A 22,299-nucleotide genomic window follows, 5' to 3' on the forward strand; every position below is an offset into this window, starting at 1 on the left:
GTAGGACCTTGGCCCTGGCTACTCCCTCTGCCAGGAACACTCTTCCCCCAGATAGCCAGTGACTGAGTCCCTTGCTTCCTTCACATCTTTGTTCAAAGATCACCTTCTTGGAAGAATGTGAACTTCTCCCCAAATTCCCCTGACCCTGAGATTTTTTTTTCCAAAGCGCTCATCACTCTTGTTTAGTGTTTCCTCATTGTCTGGAATCCTCAGCTGCCCCCACTCCCCAGCACCAAGAATATTGCCTGAGGGACATTGAGGAACAATGTTGCTTATTGAGCTAGTTATTGACTAACACCGCCCAAGCCGTGCGGGCATATGGGAGACCCTCAGTAAGTCGTGGCTACATGAATGAATGAATGAATATGACCTAAGAGTCACTATGACCTAAGAGTCACGGAATACTGCTGGCTCATGTCAACAAACCACCAGAGCTACTTTTTTGATATCAACTTTGCTCTAGTAAAGAGTTCCCCCAAAACCTCAAATTACGCAATTTAACATTTTCAACCTAAGCACAGGACTTCATATGGATCTCCTTTAATTGTTTAAAAAAATTTTTTTAAGGTTTATTTATTTTTGAGAGAGAGAGAGAGAGAGAGAGAGAGAGAGAAGAGTGTGAACAGGGCAGGGGCAGAGAGAAAGGGGGAGACACAGAATCTGAAGCGGGCTCCAGGCTCCGAGCTGTCAGCACAGAGCCCGACGTGGGGCTCAAACTCATGAACTGGGAAATCATGACCTGAGCTGAAGTTGGATGCTTAACCGACTGAGTCACCCAGGTGCCCCCCTTTAATTTTTTTTTAAAGTTTGTTTATTTATTTATTTAGAGAGAGAGCACGAGCAGGGGAGGGACCGAGAGAGAAGGAGAGAGAAAGAGAATCCCAAGCAGTCTCTACACTGTTAGCACAGAGCCTGATGGAGGGCTCGAACTCAGGAAGTGCAAGATCACGACCTGAGCCAGACGCTGAGCCAGACGACCAAGCCACCCAGGCGACCCACATTGATCTCTTTGAATCTACTGGTTCTGGTCCAGATTTCATCCTATTGAGGTCATCTTGAGCATTAATTCTGTTATCACACATTTGGCTTCTCTTTTCAGTTCGGAATCATCTGTAAATTTGATAATAACTTCTTAGCCTTTATTCAAGTCATTGATAAAAAATATTGGGTGTCGTGATGCCTGGCTGGCTCATTTGGTGGAACATGAGGTTCTTGATCTTGGGGTTGTAAGTTCAACCCCCATGCTGGGTGTAGACATTACTTAAAAATAAAATCTTAAAAAAATCTTTGGGTGAGCAATCCTAGCACCCAGCTCCTGGTTCCTAAATAACACTCATTTATAAAAGGTACCAGGACTCCTTGGGGAAATGAATGGGAAAGTACAAGGCGAGCCTGGGACATTTCGTTGGGCTAGAAAGCAAGGAAGTTATTAAAGATTAATGGGATGGCGTCAAAAAAACTTTGACCCCGCTTGATGACTAAACTTGAGATAATTTGAAAATCAAAAAGCATACTGAAGTAATGGGTTCTAATGCATCAAAAAAACCCAATCCATTAGTCCACAGTGAAACTGAGGAAAACACACAGAGAGAAAAAGAAAGGAAGCTTTTCTTTACAAAGGAATGTTAGCTGATGAAGAAGAATAGACTTCAGAAAAATCTTGATTCAAGCAAAGGTAATCAGTGGATGCTAAGCCATCGGGTGGAAGACCGTTAGGAAACCGTGGGTTAACAAGGTCTCAAAGTCTGTCCTAACAGCGACTTTACTAATTACGGAAGGGAAATCGGAACTCTGAGGGACAGCACTGGCTGCCACCATCCTAACCAAGAGGTCTAAAGTAGCATCACCAGTAAGGCGACTAGCTGACACAGTTTCCCCCCCAGCATGATGCGGTAAGACATGCAAAACATTAGCAGTCCTCGGAGCACATCTGTCAATGCTGATACATTGCTGATACATCCAGCATCTACATTCTAGGTTGGACTCTTGCAAAAGGTCAGTCTGGGGGACACCTGGGGGCTCAGTTGGTTGAGCTTCCGACTTTGGCTCAGGTCATGATCCCATGGTTCATGAGTTCCAGCCCTGCGGCTGTCAGTTAGTTCAGGGCCTGCTTCAGATCCCCTGTCCCCTTCTCTCTCTGACCCTCCCCCGCTCATGCTCGCTCACACACACGCACACTCTCTCTCTCAAAAATAAACCTTAAAAAAATTTTTAGGGGCACCTAGGTGGCTCAGTCGGTTAAGCGTCCAACTTTGGCTCAGGTCATGATCTCATGGTTCGTGGGTTCGAGCCCCGCGTCGGACTCTGTGCTGACAGCTCAGAGCCTGAAGCCTGCTTCAGATCCTCTTTCCCCCCTCTCTCTGCCCCTCCCTTGCTTGTGCTCTGTCTCTCTCAAAATAAACTTAAAAAGTTTTTAAAAATAACGTCAATCTGGTGAAAGACAAAAAAGACAAGGGGACTATTTTAGATTAAGAAACTAACAAGACATGGGAATGCAAACTGGTGCAGCCCCTCTGGAAAACAGTATGGAGGTTCCTCAAAACATTAAAAATAGAACTACTCTATGACCCAGCAATTGCACTACTAGGAATTTATCCAAAGGATAAAAAAATGCCGATTCAAAGGGGCACATGCACCCCAATGTTTATAGCAGTGCTATCAACAATAGCCAAAGTATGGAAAGAGCCCAAATGTCCAACAACTGATGGACGGATAAAGACGTGGTATATATACAACGGAACACTACTCAGCGATGAAAAAGAATGAGATCCTGCCATCTGCGACAACATGGATGGAACTGGAGGCTATAATGCTAAGTGAAATTAGTCAGTCAGAGAAAGACAAAAATCACTCATATGAGGACTTTAAGAGACAAAACAGATGAACATAAGGGAAGGGCAGCAAAAATAATATACAAACAGGGAGGGGGACAAAACAGAAGAGACTCATCAATACGAAGAACAAACTGAGGGTTACTGGAGGGGTCCTGGGAGGGGGGGATGGGCTAAATGAGGAAGGGGCACTAAGGAATCTACTCCTGGAATCACTGTTGTACTATAGGCTCACTAATTTGGATGTACATTAAGACAAATAAAAAATGAAATAATAAAAAAAGAAACTAACAAGGCATGATAATCACATGAAATATGTGAAACTGATGGGATCTTGAAAGAGAAAAACAGAACGCCAAACAGAATTGGGAAAATGTTACAAAGCACCGTGTGTCAGATATTATGGCACTAGTGGTCACTTTCTTAGGGATTGATAAAGGCATTGTGGTTTCAGGAGAATATTATCATCCTCCAGAAATGCCTGCTGAGGTTTTGTAGAGGTAAAGTGTCATGATGTCTGCAACCTACTTTCACATGATTCAGCAAAAATAAGTGTGCTGTGTGTGTATGGGTGGGTGTTAGAAACGGTGTGAATGCAACTGTCACAAAGTTTTAACCATTAATTAACATAGAAAAGTCACAGGTGTGGGGCGCCTGGGCGGCTCAGTCAGTCAAGCATCTGACTCTTGATTTCAGCTCAGGTCATGATCTCACAGTTCGGGAGGTCGAGCCCCATGTCAGACTCTGTGCTGACAGTCCGGAGCTTGTTTGGGATTCTCTCTCTCCGTCTCTCTCTGTCCTTCCCCCCGGAGTGCTCCCACCCATGCTCGCTCTCTCACTCTCTCTCTCAAAATAAATAAATTAAAAAAAAAGAAAAGAAAAGAAAGGTTACAGGTGTTTTTGTATTAGTGTTTTGGAAGTTTGGGGGGGGGGGACTGGTAAGATGGGGCCAAAAGCAGAGCCCGGCGCCACTAGAGACCTCTATCAGGGTGAAACTGATCAACATCCTTTGAGGGCTGAACAAAGAGCTGTGTCCTAAGTGCCCTCCTTAGCCCACACTTCTCCGTAGTATCCACAAGAGTATTATGAAAAAAAATTGCAAGAAATCTTGACATCAAGGTACCAACTACCTCGGTGCAGCATTTCCTTCTACCGTCTGCCTACCATTCTAACCCAGAACAGGGCCTGGGCAGCGGCACGCGCTCAGTTGGTATTTGTTGAGTGCCCAAATCCCCGTGTCACCTAGCTCCCCAAATGGCAGCAAGGCTGGTTTGCCCTAGTGTCTTGGCAACACAAGGGTTGTCTGCCTGTTCTGCTCATCCCCGAGGAGAGGAGGCAGGGGCTAACGAGGCCTCGCCGGGTGGTTAATTATGCCCTGCTCACGGCTGCCGAAATGCTTCAAGTACGTCTTATGCCAACTGGGTGGCAAGCCTCTTGGGGAGAGTGACCAGTCTTGTCTTTGGAACCCCCACCGCCTAGCACGGCGCTCTGGTAGGGCTGACAAAATGAGGGGCCCAACTTTGGCCCAGAGAAGTGCCCTCCAATCCACACCCCACCCTCGGCCCTCGTGGGCTTCCCTGTCTTCCGTCAGCGTGCTAATTTGTTCTCCCCAGGCTGGAAATAACAGGAGGACGATGGACTGAGAAAAACCTCATTTGAGCTGACTTCCTGTGGGCTCAAGAGTGGTTCCCAAGCCAACGCTGTGTCTCCTGCTCCCCTATGCCACTCTTGGACGTAGGCAAGTCTTTCTCGGCCAGTACATCGGTGTTTATAAAGAGCTCAGGGGCGGCTTGGAAAGACAGCATAAAAAGAGAGAAGAGAAAAGCAATGCTTCTGTGTAGGCCCCCCCCCACCCCCGCCCACTGCCAGCAAGATGAAGTCGTCAAGCCTGGACCTCTCTTTCCCCATCCACATTCACACAGCCCTGGCCCTTCCTCTTCCCATCCTGACCCTGGTCCCTTCTCTCTGCTTCTGTGTTTCTCCCTCCCTCTCAATCTCTCCCTTTCTGGCCCACTCTCTAGCACACAGACACACACACACATACACGAGAAGGACAAAAACGCACAAATGAAAGGTAAACTGTGCGTGGGAATACACACAAAGGGGCCAAACAAAACTCCTCTATGGTGAGAGATGTTCGAACAAGGGGGCACGTGCCTAGTATAGGCAGACGAGGAAACTTTAGGGATGACCCAAATATTCTGTGTCTCAAGCTGGGTGCCGGTATCCCAAGTGTATACAAATGTTAAAATGTTTTGAGTTGTACACTTAAGATGTGTGTTTTCGGGGCGCCTGGATGGCTCAGTCGGTTAAGCGTCCGACTTCAGCTCAGGTCATGATCTTGCAGTCTGTGGGTTCGTGCCCCGCATCGGGCTCTGTGCTGACAGCTCAGAGCCTGAAGCCTGCTTCCGATTCTGTGTCTCCCTCTCTCTCTGCCCCTCCCCTGCTCATGCTCTGTCTCTCTCTGTCGCAAAAAAAAAAATAAATAAAAACATTAAAAAAAAAAAAAAGATGTGTGTTTTCCTGTAGGTTAGTTCATATCTTACACCTGTTCTCATGGGGGAAAAAAATCACAAAGAGGCCAAAAGGTTAAACAAAACAACTTGGGGGGGGGGGCACCTGGGTGGCTCAGTCGGGTTAAGCGTCCAACTCTTGATTCTGGCTTAGGTCATCATCTCACAGTCATGAGATCAAGCCCCGAGCTGGGCTCCACACTGGGCATAGAGCCTGCTTAAGAGCCTCTCCCTCTCTCTCTCTCTCTCTCTCTCTCTCTCTCTCTCTCTCTCCCTCTCTCTCAGAAAAACCCCAAGTCACCTGTAGGATCAAGTGGGGGAAGAACAAAGTGAGAAGAGCGACAGAAGAGGGAGAAAATGAAGAGAAATAAGAAAGGCTACAAGAGAAGGAGGAAATAAAGGGAAGCCCGGGTAAAAACACAAAGCGAACGAACCCACGTGCCCACCGCCTCTCTAACCCGCTCAGCACAGAGGGAAACGGCAGGGGACGCAGGCACAGGGCAAGCGCTGGCAGTGGGGTGGTCAGCCCAGGGCACAGCCGGCTTCCCCAGCAATCACTGCTCATTAATCATCTATCGGTACGGCCCCTGCGCGGGTGCAGGCGGTCCACGACCTCGGGCACCGACGGCTCCCGCCGGGGCCCCCCACCCCCGCCCCCACCGCGGCCAGGCCCTCCTGCTCTCATTCCCACCCAGGGCAACCTTGCTTTCCAGCTCCCACAATTCTACCCCGGGAGTCACTGCTTTGTTTGCTGGCCACGGGGAGGGGCCTCCCGCCAAGCCCAGTGGAGCCTGAACCCAGAGGTCCCATCCGCCCCTCCCGGAGCGGCACCGCGCTCCGCCCCGTCCTGGGTTCCGCTGGCAGGCTGCCCGGCCAGGCCTCACAGACACGCACTGGCTGCGGCCCAGCTCCCCGGGGCCTTGGCCCCCCGCCACCAGCCCCTCGTAGCCCTGGGCCCTCCTCTCGTGCCAACCTGCAGCTGCAGCTTCCCCACCCCCCACCCCTGCGGGGGCTGGGCACCTCCCTGGGGGCTGGGCAGCGGTTCAGCTTCGGCATCAATACCTTTGGATGAGGAAGCGACACCAGCCGGCACACCCTGCGTGTGCTTTCAAATCTGCCAACGACTCCAGCTCCTGGGGGCTGGGAGCATCCTCCGGGGGGCCGCAGCCTCTGCGGCTGAGGCCACTCACAGGGTGGGCGCCAACACTGCCTTCGGATCCCCTAGGCAGCCTTTAACCAGAGTCTGGCAAAAAATGCCGGTGGGCCCGTGGCCGTTCCCTGCTCTAGTCGGACCCCTCCACCGGTGCCTGGGTCTCTCTGGCTCCGGTTAAGTGCCAGAACCCAGTGGCCAAGCACGCCAGCTCTTCTGTCCCAAGGAGAATCTCGGCCCCACCCGTTACCCTGTGGGCTGTGGGCACGGCCACACCCCACGCCGACGTCTATGCACCTCGGCTTCCTCCGCTGTGAGACGGGAGCACTAGCAGAACCTCACGGGGCTCGCGGGAGAGCGAGCACACGAAGTGACCGGCAGCGCGGCACTCGGTGAATAATCTGTGAACACAGCCAGGCCTCTTATGGGGGCAGCTCGCCTCGGTCTACCTGAAAGTTGGCACGACCTCGGTCACTTTTAACCACCTTATGTGCGCAGGCCCGAGGACCCCCTTTCTGGCCTCTCCCATGGGGCTCAGCTGCCTCCTGCAAGCCCAGAGCCGAGGCTGCACCTCTCGGAGGGGGAAGGAGCTGGCCCGCCCAGCCCAGGCCCCGGCCGCGCCGGCTGTGGCAAAAAGCCTGCCACCTGCTCCGGTGCCAGCCCCGCTGGGGCCTGTTGGGGCCTGAGTCGGCCACTCCCTGGGAGGGGATCCCCTGCCCCACGGGGCTGTGGTGCAACCAGCAGGGCTCAACCTGTCCCAGTCCTGACACGGTAGAACATGAAGTTGCCACTGTCACCGCCCTGCCCCCGACAAGTTCAGGAGGGGCTGTGTGCCTGTGCCTGCGGGCCTGCTCACACAGGGGGCCCGGAGGGCCTGGGGGATGCTTGGTACCTGCCACCCGGAAGGGGCACAGGGACCCTCCTTCTCTGAAACCACTGTGGCCACTCATAGGTGGGAGGTAGATGTTCTAAAGATCTAGGGAAGTCTGGTTTCCAGTTTGACTTGTCAGGCCTGGGGCCCCTCCCTTCCCCAGATCCCAAGAAGTCAGGAATCCATTTCCCCATTTGCAACCAAGTTCTTCCTCCTTGAATCCCACTCTGGGCTCCAGACTCCTGGCCACCGGCCCACGAAGGGAGAGAAGGCCCGGGCCAGCGCCCTTCCTCCACCCCAGGGAACTAACCTCCTTTCCAGAAGCCTAAGGCTCTCCCTTTCCAAAGATGAGGGGCTCTTTGACCCCTGTGGTCTCCCGGTCGCCTCAGGTCACCCAGTTATCCCCCAGAGAGACGACCTTGTTCTTGGTTCCCGTGCTTCCTGCAGGGTGGACCGAGGCAGGCAAGCCCACCAGGGTGATGCGGGAGGGACCGGTGGCTTCCACTGATTACCTGCAGTTCCAAAGGCCGCACCATTGCCCTGCTTTGCCCGGGGGGAGGGAGGTGGACCCACCCACCACACCCTAAAGCAGTGGTGTCAGGAGACAGCATCACAGAAAGCAAAGATCCGTGCTTGGACAGTTATCTTGCATACCAGTCACCCAGCCCATGACCCCGGCAAAACCACTGATGCATTGTGAGTAAGCCCTGGGCTAGAGTACGCTATGAGGCTCCCAGGGGGCCCAGCTTGTCCCAAGCAGAGGAGGGCTTCTGAGGGCCCCGGGCCTGGGGCCTGGACCACCCAGCTGCGTAGGCATTGCCCCAGCTCCCCCAGCTGTGCTTTCCACAGGGACCCCATAAACCCCCTGAATGAGAGCAGACTCACCTTGATCTTCCCAGGAGCTTGTTCTATAAGTGTTGCCTTAGTTCTTTCATTACAGCCTATGAGCAGCAAAGCAGAGCGGGGGGCCCCTTAACCCCAAGGGTGGGCTTCAGGGAGCTGAGAACCCCAACAATGAAACGTCGTTTCTGGTGAGAGGGATCAGAGCTTTCCTCTGATTTTAAAAAGATCGCTATTCCCTTGGGGCACCTGTGTGGCTCAGCTGGTTGAGCCTCTGACTCTTGATTTTGACTCAGGTCATGATCCCAGGGTCGTGGGATCGAGCTCGGTGCTGGGCTCTGCCCAGAGCATGGAGCCTGCTTGAGGTTCTCTCTCTCTCTCTCTCTCTCTCTCTCTCTCTCCCTATCCCCTGCTTATATTCTCTCTAAAATAAAACAAAATATAATAATAAAAAATCCCCCTCCCCGCACACAAAAAAGAACCATTTCCACGAGATGTGCTAATCTGCAGACACAGGGACCTTCTAAAATCAGCCTTTATCAGGTAAGAAGAAATTATATCCCATTTTGAAGTAGTTTTATAACCTTGACACGAACTGTTTGGCAAACTATTCCCACGTGAAGCCAAGTTCTACCTATAGTTAGAATTGCAACCAGGGTTTTGTCTCAAGGTACAGCCATCCTCCTCTTGATAATATAAGCCACTGTCCCTTCCCTTCCTCCTCTCTCTCCTTTTCCTTCCCTCTTCCCTTCCCTCCTTCTTTCATTCACTCAACAAAGTATTTCTTGCGCACGTGCTACTTGTCAGCGCTGATGAGACTGAAGGAAACTGACATGGTTGCTGCCTTCATATTGCTTACAGTTTACCAGGATCCCTTAAACTGTTCTTTCCAGGGAATACCCATCCTGGTCCACATTTGTCCAGACACTTTCACTCACTCCTTCCTTTGTCTCCCAACAAAGGTATCAGCCAGGGCCCCCTCGGCAGAACCCCAGAAGTGCTCCCAGGAGGCGCAGACTAGACTCCTGGATATTTTCAGCCGATTTCCGGAGCTGCCCCTCTGGGCTCCTGCCGCACTGTGCTCACTTTTCCAAAAAGGCACTCGCTGTGCTGTAGTGAAACGCTCACCGACACATTGCATCCCTCTCTCGCCATCTCTTCTACAAGCTTTTTGAATGTAGGGGCCAGGCCTGCCTAACTCAGGTTTTTAATCTCGAGCCCCAGCGCAAAGCTGAGAAGCAGCGGGTACCCAGTAAATGTTTAATAAATGAACAAATGAGTTTTCTGCTCTAGCTGACTGCCTCGAATCACTTCCAAATGATTCATTCAAGTGTTCCTTCCTGGATCTCTTTTCCCACCCTCCTCTCAGGCTTTTCAAAGGAAAAAGCACTTCACTGATGTGGGAAGTCTTACTTCCCTGCTTTAGGGCAGCCAAAGGGTTTCTTCCTCATCTGTCTGAACAGATTTGTTGGCTTCAAAAGACATGGTATTTTGGAGAGCTGCTGAATGCTTGGCTCCTGGAGGTTTATTTCAGGCAATCATGTCAGATATCGCATTAAAACAAGAGCCCAAGGCACAGGACCTACATGCACGAGGTAGAGAGCAGCTCTTTCCACTCTCCCCAAGGCTCCAGCCTCCGTGGTCCGTCTTTGGACCACCTGTCAACAAAAGCTTGAGCCCTGGCTTGCAAAGACACATATCCCAGATTTCCCCGAGCTTCAGTAAAATAACCACCAAAGGCGACAACCACGGGCCTGCAAGTCAGGATACAGGGTTCAAACGGTGACCTTCCCAACCCACTGTCATCCTGGGAAGTAGTTTAACTTCTCTGGGTCCAGTTTCTTTTATGAAGATGAGAAGATGGAATCAGATGGATTCCTAAACCTCTTCCAGTTCTAAAGCATCAACGGGGAGGGGGGCGCCTGGCTGGCTCAGTCGGTGGAGCATGTGACTCCTGATCTCAGGGTCATGAGTTGGAGCCCCATGTTGGGTATAGACATTACTTAAATAAATAAAACGTAAAAACATAAAAATAAAAAAAAAATAAAGCATCAATCGGAAACATAACATTTTTTGAATCACGAGCTTCGCCGCTCTTGTGGCATTGGACGCTTACAAGAATCCTGTGACTCATAAATCAAATTACCTACTCACATTCGTGTTAGGAAACGTGAGCAGTGGGCTCACGACCTTCCCCAGGTGATCCAGAGCTCCCGGGTCTTTTTGCCAGACCAAAAGGACGGCACAGTGGCCACCAGAGCCGCCTCATTTCCAGGATCCCAACCAACCGTCTTTCCTTCCTAACCCCCACATCCACGTGTCACTCAGAAACAGCCATGACAAAAACCCTAACTCAAAGGCCCCACGACTTCCATTCTGAGGAGGGACCCGGGCTTTTTCCAAATCCCAAACGACTTCCCTCCCGCCAGCGCTCCTGCCTCTCTTTCCACTCCAGATTTGGGAGCAGGGAGCAGGGGAGCAGGAGTAGGACACCGATTAAAAGGCCTCCGCGCAAAGGCCCCGGGTGGCCATGGGAACGAGGGCCCAGCCTCCGGCGCTGCCATGGCAACGCGCTCCCCCAGTGGCCGGCGCCAGTGCCCATCAGAGCGTGCAGGTGGCGCCCTCTCGGGAGAGGGGCCCGGCGGGAAGCGGGGGCGGCGGCGGCCTCTCGGTCTCGCCCGGGCCCGCCCCCTCCCGGGCCCGCGGCTCCCCGCCGCCCCGCCCCCTGCGCCTACCTGCGAGGGTCACGGCCCCCCACCACCGCCCACGGCAGGGCCACCTCTGGGCCGCGGCTCCTCTTCCCCAGTCGCCCTCAGGCTCGCCCCGCCTGCCCGGCCGGGCCGACGCACTGCCCGCGGACGCGGAGTGACCCCCCGAACACCTCCGTCCCGCGCGGCGTCCCCGGAAATGCGGGGCCGCGGCCAAGCCCCGCCCCGCCCCGCCCCGCCCCGCCCCTGTTTATGGGAACTGTCCGGAGGCGCCCTCGGGGATCGCCCGCTGCCCAGCGGGGCCCTGCCACTGCCACGCGCCCCCGGGCGGGGACGGTCACTCTAGACTCGCCGCTGTACCCGTCTCCCCCGGTCGGGATGCCTCCACTTACAGCTCGTCAGCCCAAGGAGGCCGCGGGGGCTTCGGGGGCCGCGGAATTGCGCCCTCCCTGACCTTGGGAAGCCAGGCCTCGCTTGTCCTGGGCCCCGCCGGGGACGGGCTCACTAGCTAAACCGACAGGCGGGAGTTGGGGTCCTAGATCTACTACCAGCTAACTGGCTGTGTTACCTAGGACGGGATCCTTAACCTCTCTGAATGGGCATCAGTACCGTGGAGACCTCACAGGGTTGTGGTGAGAAGTGCATTTATGTAGGCACACACCTGGCGCATGGTCAGCTCTCAATAATGGCAGTATTGTTTCCAACGAGAGGCAAGTGAGAGCCCAGCGCAGAGCCACCCTCCACGAAACCACCCACGTCTCTGCCCGCGGTAAATACTGCTCGCAGCGTCCCTTGACCTGCCTTGGGCCACGCTGTGAAAGGGAAACGAAAAGAAACGAGATCTGCAGGAGGGGTGAGAGACACGGTTATAAATACCCAGCATTTATCAAGTGACCTTGGCTCGTCCCTCTCCAGCCCTTGCATCCTGGCTGTCCTGTCTTCCAGGAAAGTAACAGCAGTTCTCAGGGCGGTTCCTGAAATAACCAGTTCTGGGAGTGTAAGTGGCTGAGCCGGCCAGAGCTGGCTGGTCAAGGGGATGGGGAAACAGGAAGACAAGTGCCAACCTTTCCCCCTTCAGGTGAGGCCAGGCCAGGCCTAAGTGCCTGCGCACTGCTCCTCTGACCTCTTCCCTTGTCTTCCCTCAAAGGGACGGCAGGACTCCCGCCGACAGTGCCCCCCCATAAAAAGATAGAGTGGTTATTTTGTTGTCTGTCTACAAAAGTGAACACATATTTACTGCAAAAATGATGGAAAACAGAAACACAATGAAAAATACCCATAATTTCACCTGCCCGGAGACCACCAGGGTTAATATTTTCTAAAGTTTTTTTTTTTTTTTTTTTAAGTTTTAGAGTGAGAGTGTAAGTGGGGGAGAGGGGCAGAGGGAGACAGAGAGGGAATACCAAGCAGGCTTGCCGCTCAGCCCTGTGGGAGCCAGACCCGGGGTTCAATCCCATGACCTTGGGATCATGACCTGAACCGGAATCAAGAGTTGGTCGCTCAATCGACTGAGCCACCCAGGCTCAGATTTAATTTCTATGTAATAAAGATTTAATTTGTATGTAATAAAGTGCACAAATCTTAAGTCTACTGGTGTTCCTATTTTGGTGACTGTCCTAGTTCTTTTCTATGCATAGTTTACATTTAAAACTTTTAGTAAAAGGATTATTCCGTGCATACTCTTCTGTGATTTCTCCTAGGATGACAGTATATCACAGACACTTTTCTCTAACATTAAAAAAAAAAAAAAATCCTTGCATATTTTTATTTATTTTTTAAATGTTTATCTATTTTTGAAGGAGAGAGAGACAGAGTGTGAGTGGGGGAGGGGCAGAGAGGGAGACACAGAATCTGAAGCAGGCTCCAGGCTCCGAGCTGTCAGCACAGAGCCCGATGCGGGGCACGAACCCTCGAACCGTGAAATCATGACCTGAGCCGAAGTGGACGCTTAACCGACTGAGCCACCCAGGCGCCCTGACATAGCTTTATTTTTAGTGTATTCTATCATGTGAATGTAGCATACATTTTTAACCAGGTCTACTACTGGGTATCTATCTCCTTTCCAATTTGTTCATTTTGGTAAGTAATGTGCTATGAGCATCCTTATCAATAAACCTCTATATACTTCCTCAATAATTTCCTTTTGTCTTGTATTCTTCCTTCCTCCTCATAGTCTCCACTTAGTAGTAAAACGTGCTGCATTGATAGCGAAGGTAGCGCAGTTCATTTGTGCAAGACCCTAAACCGTGTTTATTAGTCTTAGGAGCGCTGCCTTCCCAACAAGGCGGGGGGCGGGGCAGGAGGAGGTGCTAAAATCCCACCACCGGCACCAAGAGCACTTTGCATCCTGCTGAGCCAGGGCCAAGCAGAGGAGTTCCTGGAGTCTAGGCCTCCCCCATGGGGCCTCAGAGCTCCAGAGGGCTTAGGCAACGGTGACCCATTTGGTCCCCAGACCAGCCCTGAGCCCTCAGGAAAGGGATGCTCCCCACCACCTCCCCTCCCTTCCTTTTCTGTCTCTACCATCCCTTCTAACTTCCTCTCCCTCCTCCTTTTTCTGTCCCTTCTCCCCATCCCCCTTCCCCGCCTCCTCATCTCCAACCTTCTTCCAGCCTTCTAATGAAAAAAAGGGAAACATCTTTAATGCATTGAGAAAAGACCTTACCTTTAATGTTAGCGATCCGCCTGCCCCGCTCCCACTCCCTTTCCTGGCCGTGGGACCTCAGGTGCAGAAAGCCCTGAGTTAATCACCTCGGTTCCCAGCACAAGGTCCCCATTGGTCAGCACATGGTCCCTTGATTAATGTAGCTGTTCATTTCCTTTTATCCGCTGCACTCCTCCTCCCCCTCCCTCCCCTCCCCACCCCGCAGGCTACTAAGGTGTTTAATATACATGCCTTTGTTCCTATGCATTCTTGCAAAATGTATTGTAGAATGGTATGCATATGCTTTTTAAGAAACTTTTCGTATTTTGAAATAATCATAGACTCACAGAAAGTGACAAAAATAGTACACAGTGTCCTGTGAACACTTCCCCCAACTTCCCCCGACGGTGGTGTTACACAGCTGTAGTACGACATCCAAACCAAAGAAACTGACATCCTTATAATACTGTTAAATAGAGGACAGACCTTACCATTCAGTTCTCACCAATTATTATAATGATCTTATTTGTGTGTGTGTGCATACGTGTGCATAGTTTTACACTATTCGACCCCATGAATGCCTTTGTGTAGTCACCGCCACAGTCAAGATACAGAACTGTTCCAGCACCACAGAGGATCTCCTTTCGTAGCACCCTTCACGGTCACATGCCCTCCCCCACTTGGTCCCTGAGCCCTGGCAACCACTAATCTCTTCACCACCTGTATAGTTTTGTCATTCAAGAATGTTATATGAATGAAACCTTTTAAGAATGGCTTTTCTTACCAACCATAATGCCCTCACAATACATTCAGGTTGTTTTATATATTGATAGTTCTTTCCTTTTTCTTGCTGGGTAGTGGTCCATGGCATGGGTATACCAGGGTGCAACTATCCACCCCCCCCGAAGGCTAGTTGGGTTGCTTCCAGTTTGGGGCTATTACAAATAAGGCTGATTTGAACGTTCACGTACAGGTTTTGTATGAACACTTCATTTCTTTGGGCTATATGCTCCAAGGCTGCCACTGTCTTGTGGTAAGTGCATGTTTAGTTTTATAAAAAATTACCACGTTATTTTCCAGAGTGGCTGTACAATGTTACATTCCCATCAGGAATGTATAGAGGTTCCAGTTTTTCTACATCCTTGCCAGCATTTGGTGTTATCACTGTTTTATTTTTCAGCCATTTTAATGGGTGTATGGTGACAGCTCGTTGTGGTTTTAATTTACATTTCCCCGATGGCTGATGATGTTGAATGTCTTTTCATTACTAATTTGCTATCCATATCTCTTCTTTGGTGAAATGTCTATTCATGTCTTTGGCGAAATGTCTATTCATGTCTTTGGCTCCTTTCCACTTGGATTGTTTTGCATTTTTAATTTACATAAATGACATTTTGTTATATGCCTCATTCAGTTTCTTAGTTTTTTTATTTCTCAGACCCATCCATGCTGCTGTGGGTACATCTAATCGACTGCTCCTGGCTGCTGCAGGGTACCCCAAAGTATCCATCCACCTTTTATCTGTATAGGTCCCCAGGAACGGACACCCAAATTGTCTACAACTCCCCAACCCTGAAAATAACTCTACGGTGAATGTCTTCTTGCTTCTCTACCTGACAAGAATCTCTTTGACATCATTCATAGGGTATGACTTGCTCTGGGGTCACAGGCCACCCTCTCCACAAGCTCACCAGCTGAGGACCCCTGAGACCATACAGTATGTCCTCATTTGTGTGGGACTGCTTCTACTCTGCATAATATTTTCGAGAGGTCCAGGGTTGTATCAGTAATTCATTCTTTTATATCATTAAGTAGTATTTATTGTATGAATACTAATTTGTTTCATCTATTGATGAGTATTTGGGTTGTTTCTTAGTTTAGGAGGTATGGGCTCCTATGACTAACATTGCTAACAACTGTTTTAATTTGTATTTCTTGGATTTCTTTTTTTTAAATGTGTATTTACTCGCTTGTTTATTTTTAACATTTATTTGTTTTTTGAGAGAGAGATAGAGAGCACAAGCAAGGGAGGACAGAGAGAGGGGGACAGAGGATCTGAAGCAGGCTCTGTACTGACAGCAGGAAAGCCTAACACAGGAGTTGAACTCACAAACCTTTAGATCACAGCCTGAGCCAAAGTCAGACCTTAACCGACTGAGCCACCCAGGCGGCCCTGTGTTTCTTGGATTTCTAATACATCTTAACATCTCCTATGTGTATTGCCTTTTATATTTCTCCTTGTGTAAATCACCTATTTACATCTTTGTTTTCCCCCATTTGAGTCCCATCTTTTTCTTATTGACTTGCAGAAGTTTGTGGCATATTCTGAATCTAGACATTAGTCCCTTGTCAGCTTTACAGATTTTATTTTTAAGTAATCTCTAACCCCCACATGGGGCTCGAACCCACAACCCCAAGTTCAAGAGTTGCACCTCTACTGACTGAGCCAGCCAGGCGCCCCCTCTGGTCAGCTTTAGATGTCACAAATATATTCTCCCAAACTTGCCACCTGTTAACCTTGTCAGTGTATCCATCATTGGGCAGAAATCTTTAATTGGGATTAATCGAACTGATCCGTCTTTTCTCTTTGCAGTTGGTGCTTTTGAAATTTCAAGCAGTTCATTCCTGCCCCAAGGTCACAAACATATTCTTCAACATTTTACATTGTTAACTTCAGAATTTCCTGGACACATTTAGGTTTTTAATCCAGATGAGGTCCGCTTTTTTCATGCGATGCTAGGTTTGGAATTCAGTTTTGTTTTTTTTCTGCCAAGGGAACCACTTTTCCCAAAGCTAGAGTCCCGTGGGCCTCAAACTTGAGCCTCTATCAAAATCAGGAGAAAGCTTGTTGAAGCACAGATTGCTGGGCTCCACCCAGCTGATTCAGTAGACCTGGGGTGGGACCTGAAAATCTGCATATCTAATAAGTTCCCAGGTAATGAGGTGACGCCACCGGTGGAGGCAGAGGAAACACACTTGGAGAACAACTGCCCTCGACAAAAAACCTTGAACCTCATGGGTTTTGTTCTCCAGCTCACTGGCATCCCCATAGTGGCCTGCTTCTTGACTATGTTCCGTGCTGCACTCCTCCCCTACCTTCCCCAGGTCTCCCCGGACGTGGGACTCCATCCACACATGTTATGACCGCATCCCCGTGCTCCTCCTGAACCACACTCTTCCAGCCTCTGGCAAAAGCCTTAAGGTTGTCCGCCTCCTTAAGGTTGGCCGCTCCCTTGTAGTCGCTGGACACTTCGGCACATGGCTCCCCATCCTTGCTTCCAACTAAAGGCCTGTCTCTGTCTTGGGTGACTTCGGCTTCCACACGGAAGATACGTCCTACGTCTGGTTTCTCAGGCCTCCAGGGACCTCCCCCACCTCACCCCAACACCACCTCCCTTTTACCATCAATAACAGCTCCATCACCAAGATCCCAAAGTCAGGCATCTCTCTCCCTGGCCACAATCTCTGTTGCTTCCAACTTTCTGCTTCAACACGCTCCCTCTCACCTTTTTGGGACCTCACCAGCATCTCTGCCTTCTCCCGACCCATTAGCCTTTCCCTTTTTCCATTCCCTCCCTACCCAACTCAGATTCACCATTGTAACGACCTTCCCCGAGCTCCCTTGCTGCCGTATTTTCACTGCTGGGCCAAAGCCCTGCATCGGCTGTGGACCCTACCTTCCTGCTACCTCTTCCTGAGCGGTAGCCAGGAGCTTCATTCACAGGGGAGGCTCCGCTGCCAGTCCAGGGGCAAGTGCACGCTGCCCGCTGTCCTACTGGGTTCTCTGCTCACTTCTCTGTGCCGCCGTCTACAACGACACCTCTCCCTCCTCCCCCTGCTTCCAACGTGCAAAACAGAAGTCAGCAGAGGGGGTCTCCCTTATCTCTTTCCTATTTGCAGAGAGCGAGACCCAGACCACTTTCACGAAGAGGGTGATGGTCTTGGGACAGAGAGCATGCCAAAACCAGGTTACGAAAACTGCAGCTATTTTAAATGTTCAGGCACAACAGTCAGTGCTTTTCAACACGACCACGCAAATCCAATGGCTATAGGTACAGATACACTCGACCGTAATATCCAAAGTCTAAAGCTGAGGCCCTTCCTGAATGGGAGAACCAGCTGAAGGGCCCTCCTGGACGCTGGGTAGGCTCCCTCTTCCTCCAACCTTCTTCAGGACTTTCTCTCCTGGCCTTTACCCCACCACTGCGGAGGAGCTCTACCTTGGCTGCACTTTGCCATCATTGGAAAGCTGGCTACACCTGCAGTCTGCCTATCTATCTGCTATCTATCTATCTATCTATCTATCTATCTATCTATAACCTTTCTTTCTTTCTTTCTTTCTTTCTTTCTTTCATCTATCCTTCTATCTATCTATCTATCTATCTATCTATCTATCTGTCTGTGTGTTTGTCTATCATCTATCTGTATTTCTATTATCTATCTATCTATCTGAAGTAAGCTTTACGGGCAACATAAGAGCTTAAACTCAAGACCCCAAGATCAAGAGTCATATGCTTTACCCACTGAGCCAGCCAGGCACCCCACCTGCAGACCATTTAAATATGACTCCTTGGGGGCAGGCCCACATCAGTCTTGTCTCAAGCTCCTGGGTGACCCCAGCTGACAGCTGAGATTGACAAGCTGCCCTATAGGAAATGCTCCTCCTCCCGGCATCCCCTCCCCTGTTCTTTGTGTCCCACGCCCACTCTCTCCACTGGTTTGTTCCTAAAAGCTTTTCAATATGCTCAAATCTCTCCCATTAAAAAAAATAAATTACACACACACACACACACACACACACACACACACACACACACAAATACTCCTTGACTTCCACATTGCACTGTGAGCCCCTTCCCACCCCAGGGCTCTTACCTAGAAGGTTCTCTTCTGGTCTCCAGCTGGACTTAGACTGGTAACTCCTCGTTCAACCCTTAGCACTGCTTTAGTGTGTGCACAGATCATGTGGGAGAATTCGTGTTAAAATGCGGGTTTAGGTACTGCAGGTCTGGGGTGGGAAGGCTCTTCATTGTGCTCAACTTCAAGTGGCAAAGCTTCGACCCCTGCTCACATCCTCTCCTCCGGAAAAGCTCCCCAGACCTCCCTAAATTAAATCTGCCCATCAGATGGGATTAAATCCGCTCCCCCCCGCCCCCCTCCCCCGTCCCGCTCTGCTGATCTGTTTCTCCCAGCACTTACCTACTGCGTTTGGTAATTGTGCTTGGCATTGTTTGTTCACAGTCTACTCCCCCATGAAACGAGCATGGGACATACCGATCTGGGTATGCTGGTGTCACCAGAGCCTCATACAGTGCCTGGCACATGGCGGGCCCCCTACAAACCTCTGTAGGATGAGTGAAGGAATACATTAACCAGTCAGTCAAAGGGGGGACAGAACTGGGGTGCCTGGGTGTCTCAGTTGGTTAAGCATCCGACTTTGGCTCAGGTCATGATCTCACGGTTTGTGCGTTCAAGCCCCATGTCGGGCTCTGTGCAAACGGCTCAGCCCTCTCTCTCTGCCCTTCCCCCCCCCCCCCTCAAAAATAAATAAACGTTAAAAAAATTTTTTTTAATTAAAAAAAAAAAAGTGCAGAACTGCTCCTGTTCTCACGTGGGGCGTGGGAGCCTCCAGGGGGCCTTTTGCCCTGAGCTTGTGGGGCTGCCTGTTCCCCCTTTCAACACCTCTCCTCCCTCTGGGCCTCTTGTCCCCGAGACCAGGAACTGAGAAAATGGGCTACATGTCTACGTCTCCAGGGGTGATCTGCCCATTACTGACCCCCCAAAAGGAAAACAGGTGCAACAAATCCTTCTAGTTCCTCTGTTTCTCTGTTGTTGTTCAGTGCCGTGTTCAAAGGGTTAAAGCATTTACAGAAAGGGAGGGACCTCCCTCTGGCCCTCCCTGACAACTCTTGAGATGCTCTGCAAAAGGTCAGATGTTTCCAGCATCTCAACAGACAGCCTGTGTCTGTTTAAAGGGAAGACAAGGAGTTCCCGGCCCTCCGCCAGCCTTCGCGGGCAGTTCTTGCCCGGTTCTGCAAGGCAGCCAGCCAGAAAGCCCTTCCTCCCCCTCGAGATGGCCATGGGCAGACCAGAGTTCTCCAAACCCCGGCCTGGAGTCCCGCCAGCCTGCCGAAGGCTGGCATCCGACCAACAGGGCACACACACCAACTGCTTGGGCCTGTGATGCATCGGGCATGATGGGGGCAGGGAGGCAATTTCCTGTGGACATTGAATATTTTCGGTGGGAAGGACTGTATTCTGACCCTGTCATTTAGCGACGAGGCTCGGGCAGTGGTGGCTGTCACGTAGTATAGAAGATCCTGGACCGGGAATCAGAAAACCTGTGTTCAGGGGAGCCTGGCTGGCTCAGTCCGTGGAGCATGCGACTCTTGATCTCGGGGTCAGGAGTTCAAGCCCCCACAATGGGTGTAGAGATTGCTTAAAAATACTTTATGGGCGCCTGGATGGCTCAGTTGGTTAAGCATCCAACTCAGTTTTGGCTCAGGTCATAATCTCACGGTTTGTGGGTTCAAGCCCTGTATTTGTCTCCAAGTAGGGCATGAAGCCTACTTAAAAAGAAAGAGAGAGGGGAAGGGGAGGGATGAAGGAAGGAAGGAAGGGAGGAAGGAAGGAAGGAAGGAAGAGGGAGGGAGGGAGGGAGGAGGGAAAGAAGGAAGGAATGAAATCTGTGTTCAAAATCCCAATCCAGTTCTGGGACCATGAGCTGTGGGCTCTTGGACACAGAGTGGGTCCTTTCTATGTGTCTGTGTCCATTAGTAAAAAGTGGGTACAAATACCCTCTCACTCCTGATAGCTTGCTAAAGGTCACACACAATACAACAAAGGTTTCCTGACTCCTGGCCACCGGTCCCAGGTCCCTCTAGAGTTGAGCAGATTACTTTGAGCATTGATAGAACATAAAAAGTAGCTAAAGACACATCTAAATAACCTTTGGCTTTTGTTACTTAATCATATCCTTTTGTAGAAAAATTAGCATACAAAAAATTCATATCTCCATTCCCTAGAGTTAATGACTACTACTCATATTCTGGCATTTGTTTGTTCATATTTTCAATGTATAGAGTATATACTTTCAGGCTTTTTCCAACAACAAGATCATAGAATATATAGATTTTTATATACGCATCGCTCTTTTCTATACATTTCATTGGACAATTTATGCCATTTTTTGTCTAGACGTAGTGAGATAAACAAAGCATTCTATGATTTGTTTAATCCCCTCTAGCTAGACATGTAGGCTGTTTTTAATTTTTCGTCATGAGCAACAAAATTCTACCTTTATTCACTTGTTTTATTTTCTCAAGATAAATTCGTCTCAGTGGACAGTGGAATCAAAAGGTCTATTTTTTTTTTTTTTCTTTAAGTCATCTCCACCCCTGGGACGCCTGGGTGGCTCAGTTGGTTAAGTGTCTGACTCTTGATTTGGGCTCAGGTCATGATCTCACGGTTTGTGGATTTGAGCCCTGAGTCAGGCTCTGCTGACAGTGCAAAGCCTGCTGGAAATTCTCCCTCCCTCCCTCTCTCTCTCTCTGCCCCTCCCCCCAATAAATAAATAAACTTAAAAAAAAAAGTAATCTCTACCCCCAGCGTGGGGCTTGAACTCAAGACCCCAACATCATGAGCCCCATGCACCTCCAACTGAGCTGGCCAGGTGCCCCTGAAAGATCTATATATTTTTATTTTTTTAATGTTTATTTATTTTTGAAAGAGAGACAGAGCATGAGCAGGGGAGGAGCAGAGATAGAGGGAGGCACAGAATCCAAAGCAGGCTCCAGGCTCCGAGCTGTCAGCACAGAGCCTGACGCGGGGCTCAGACTCACAGACCACGAGATTGTGATCTGAGCCAAAGTCGGATGCTTAACCCAGTGAGCCACCAGGCGCCCCTATTTTTAAGGCTTCTGATGCATGCTGCCAGATTGTCCTCTAGAAATGTCACGATTGTTCTATCTTAAAACAACATATTTATATATGAAGACTGCTCTTTTCACTAGAAAACTGTTCTCTTTAGGGGGCCTGGGCGGCTCAGTCAGTTAAGCATTCGACTTCAGCTCAGGTCGTGATCTCACGGTTCATGGGTTCGAGCCCCACGTCAGGCTCTGTGCTGACAGCTCAGAGCCTGGAGCCTGCTTCGGATTCTGTGTCTCCTTTTCTCTCTGCACCTCCCTCGCTCACGCTCTGTCTCTCTCTCTCTCTCTCAAAAATAAATAAACATAAATTTAAAAAATTTAAAAAAAGAAAAGAAAAGAAAACCGTTCTCTTTAACAGGACACTCAGCTCGGAAAGACAGAGTAGAAAGGAGCAGAGCCCAGATCAGTTGACGCAGGGCGGCTGTTTTGCACCTGACCCACGGCTCTCTCACTGGCAGCCTCTGCCCGGCTATAAAGATGCCCCCCCCCCCCTCAGTCTGTATTCCCTAGAGTTAATAACTACTACTCATATCCACAGCTGGGGCTGTGGATACAAGAGAACCTCCAGATACCGCCCTAGAAAACTCTGATGGAGGGATAAGGGCTTTTTTTTTTTTTTCCATATTGATTTGTGCATATTGATATCTCCAGTCTTCTAAACAACCACCCTGCAGCACTCCTTAGTGCTTCGTTAGACATGACTACTTTTGTAAGCCACCACTGATTAAGGGTTTGATTCACACTAGGGCATTTCATTGCTACATTCATCCAGGAAGCAGGTGCCAATGAGAAACCTGAGTTTTGGGTGGATCAAGCA

The 22,299-nt window shown here is 50.1% G+C and overlaps 1 protein-coding gene across 2 annotated transcripts in view; it reads right to left on the reverse strand.

The window, feature by feature from the left end:
- The window catches only part of SEMA4B (semaphorin 4B), a 46,947-nt gene extending 28,322 nt beyond the window's left edge, over window positions 1-18,625 (reverse strand). Inside the window, exon 1 of one of the 2 annotated variants that reach the window (XM_078449025.2) lies at window positions 18,416-18,625. The gene's annotated coding sequence lies outside the window, so the exon portion shown is untranslated. Of the gene's footprint in view, window positions 1-10,940; window positions 11,031-18,415 lie in introns of those variants that run through there. The other variant, XM_078449024.2, reaches the window with a different exon arrangement.
- Window positions 18,626-22,299: the final 3,674 nt, after the last annotated feature.

This window comes from Panthera onca, chromosome B3 (assembly GCF_046562875.1).
Source record: "Panthera onca isolate mPanOnc1 chromosome B3, mPanOnc1 haplotype 2, whole genome shotgun sequence".
Taxonomy (NCBI): Eukaryota; Metazoa; Chordata; class Mammalia; order Carnivora; family Felidae; genus Panthera; species Panthera onca.